Genomic DNA, 2,969 nt, shown 5'->3' with positions numbered 1-2,969 from the left:
AGAACATGAAGAGAATGATAATAACAGAGAGTAATCAGATGTGGAAGAGTCACAAAACTACATTAAGAAACTCAAAGGCAGTGATTATGACTTATTGGTAGATATATCTTTTATATATGATAATATGGATTCAACTATTAGCGCTACATATGCAAACAAACAAAAATGTAAATAAAACAGATTCAGCTTCTAGAGAGTAAAGTGATTTAGCATTTCTGAAAATCATCAGAGAACATAGGAACATAGGTGTTATCTCAAAACAAAAGTTTGTTTCAGAAGGTCATAAGAACTAGGTATGTTTATATTGTAACTGTAGAAGGCAAAATGTAAAAGAAAGAAATGTACAGGGGCTGAAGAGATAGTATAGTAGTTAGGGTGCTTATTTTACATGTCACTGACATAGGCTCTATATCCAGCACCCCATGTTGTCCTTGACCCCTGCCAGGAGTAATATTTGAGCACAGGCTCAGAAAAAAGCACTGAGCATTTCAATTATTTCTAAAAACAAACACAAAACGCAATTGAAAAGCCAGAAACAGAGAGGCATTTCCTTACTTCATTGAAAGCTCTACTACAAAGCCATAGTAATCAAAACAGCATGCTATTAGAAAAAAACAAACACTTTTTGATCAATTGGTCAGAATATATTATCCAACAACAAATGTCCAAGTGTATGGTCAAGTAATTTTAGACTAAGAAGTAGAGAACATTAAACAGAATAAAGTTAATCTCTTAAAAAATGATTAGACTCCGCTTTTTCGCAACAGGTTTGCCGCCAGGACAGGTGTCGTGAAAGCTACACAGCTTAAACTAATCCAGCCAAGATGGGAAAGGAAAAGACCCACATCAACATCGTCGTCACTCGGGCAAGTCCACCACCACCAGCCATCTGATCTACAAATGTGGCGGCATTGACAAGAGGACCATCGAGAAATTCGAGAATGAGGCCGCCGAGATGGGAAAGGGCTCCTTCAAGTATGCCTGGGTCTTGGATAAGCTGAAAGCTGAGAGAGAATGTGGTATCACCATTGATATCTCCCTGTGGAAGTTTGAGACTAGCAAGTATTACGTGACCATCATTGATGCCCCAGGACACAGAGACTTCATCAAGAACATGATTACAGGCATTTCTCAGGCTGACTGTGCTGTCCTGATTGTTGCTGCTGGAGTTGGTGAATTTGAGGCTGGTATCTTCAAAAATGGGCAGACCCGCGAGCATGCCCTTCTGGCTTACACACTAGGTGTGAAGCAGCTTATTGTTGGTGTTAACAAAATGGATTCCACTGAGCCACCCTACAGCCAGAAGAGATACGAGGAAATTGTTAAAGAAGTTAGCACCTACATTAAGAAAATAAGCTACAACCCAGATACCGTAGCATTTGTGCCAAATTCTGGTTGGAATGGTGACAATATGCTGGAGCCAAGTGCTAACATGCCATGGTTCAAAGGATGGAAAGTCACCCGTAAAGATGGCAGTGCCAGTGGAACCACACTTCTTGAAGCCCTGGATTGCATCCTGCCACCCACTCGCCCAACTGACAAACCCCTGCGCCTGCCCCTCCAGGATGTGTACAAGATTGGAGGTATTGGTACTGTCCCTGTGGGCCGAGTTGAGACTGGTGTTCTCAAACCTGGCATGGTGGTCACATTTGCTCCAGTCAATGTTACAACTGAAGTTAAGTCTGTTGAAATGCACCATGAAGCTCTTAGTGAAGCACTTCCTGGGGACAATGTGGGTTTCAATGTCAAGAACGTATCTGTTAAGGATGTTCGTCGTGGCAATGTGGCTGGTGACAGCAAAAATGACCCTCCAATGGAAGCAGCAGGCTTCACTGCTCAGGTGATTATCCTGAACCATCCAGGTCAAATCAGTGCTGGCTATGCACCTGTGCTGGATTGTCACACAGCCCACATTGCTTGCAAGTTTGCTGAGCTGAAGGAGAAGATTGATCGTCGTTCTGGGAAAAAGCTGGAAGATGGCCCTAAATTCCTGAAGTCTGGTGATGCTGCCATTGTTGATATGGTGCCTGGCAAGCCCATGTGTGTGGAGAGCTTCTCTGACTACCCTCCCCTGGGTCGTTTTGCTGTTCGTGACATGAGACAGACTGTTGCTGTGGGTGTCATCAAAGCAGTGGACAAGAAGGCAGCTGGAGCTGGCAAGGTTACAAAGTCAGCCCAGAAGGCTCAGAAGGCTAAATGAATATTATCCCCAGTACCTGCCACCCCAGTCTTAATCAGTGGTGGAAGAACGGTCTCAGAACTGTTTGACTCAATTGGCCATTTAAGTTTAATAGTAAAGGACTGGTTAATGATAACAATGCACCGAAAAACCTTCAGAAGAAAAGGAAAATGTTTTGTGGGCCATTTGTTTTTTGTGTGTGTGTGGCAGTTTTAAGTTATTAGTTTTTAAAATCAATACTTTTTAATGGAAACAACTTGACCAAAAATCTGTCACAGAATTTTGAGACCCATTAAAACAAAGTTTAATGAGTAAAAAAAAAAAAAATGATTAGACTCCATGTGCTTAGACAGTGACCATCCAACCTCGAACCTAAGATCTCAAATACAGAACCAACACAGTTCTCCGCAACAGCTCCAGGTGCCAAACTCCCTCTGAGACATTCTTAATACTGCTCTGACACTAATATGCGCCAGTTTTGGTATGACACCCTGACAATGAGGAAATGGCAAAAACTTGGTCTAAGAGTAGGTTGTCTTATCTCACCTAACAATAAGATGAAATCATAAGACACATCATCCTTTGATCTGTGCAAAAACCAAGATTGCTAACTACAGAAGACTGACTGTGACCACCATGACTGGGCAGAACCAATAAAAAAGACCCTAGTCTAGGCTTCACCTACGATCTATACAACAACCAAGATCTCTAATTCCAGAGTTTCACTGAGGCAACTGCAACTGAGCAGAACTGCTAAAAACATAATGAAAGACTTTATTCTAGGCTTCAT

The 2,969-nt window shown here is 42.0% G+C and overlaps 1 pseudogene; it reads left to right on the top strand.

Moving 5' to 3' along the window:
- The first annotated feature begins 809 nt into the window (after positions 1 to 809).
- On the top strand, positions 810 to 2,506 carry LOC126025703 (elongation factor 1-alpha 1-like; annotated as a pseudogene).
- Positions 2,507 to 2,969: the final 463 nt, after the last annotated feature.

The sequence above is a fragment of the Suncus etruscus genome, chromosome 13 (genome assembly GCF_024139225.1).
Source record: "Suncus etruscus isolate mSunEtr1 chromosome 13, mSunEtr1.pri.cur, whole genome shotgun sequence".
Classification (NCBI taxonomy): Eukaryota; Metazoa; Chordata; class Mammalia; order Eulipotyphla; family Soricidae; genus Suncus; species Suncus etruscus.
The sequence above is the reverse complement of the archived record's forward strand: the minus strand, read 5'-3'. Positions and strand labels throughout refer to the sequence as shown.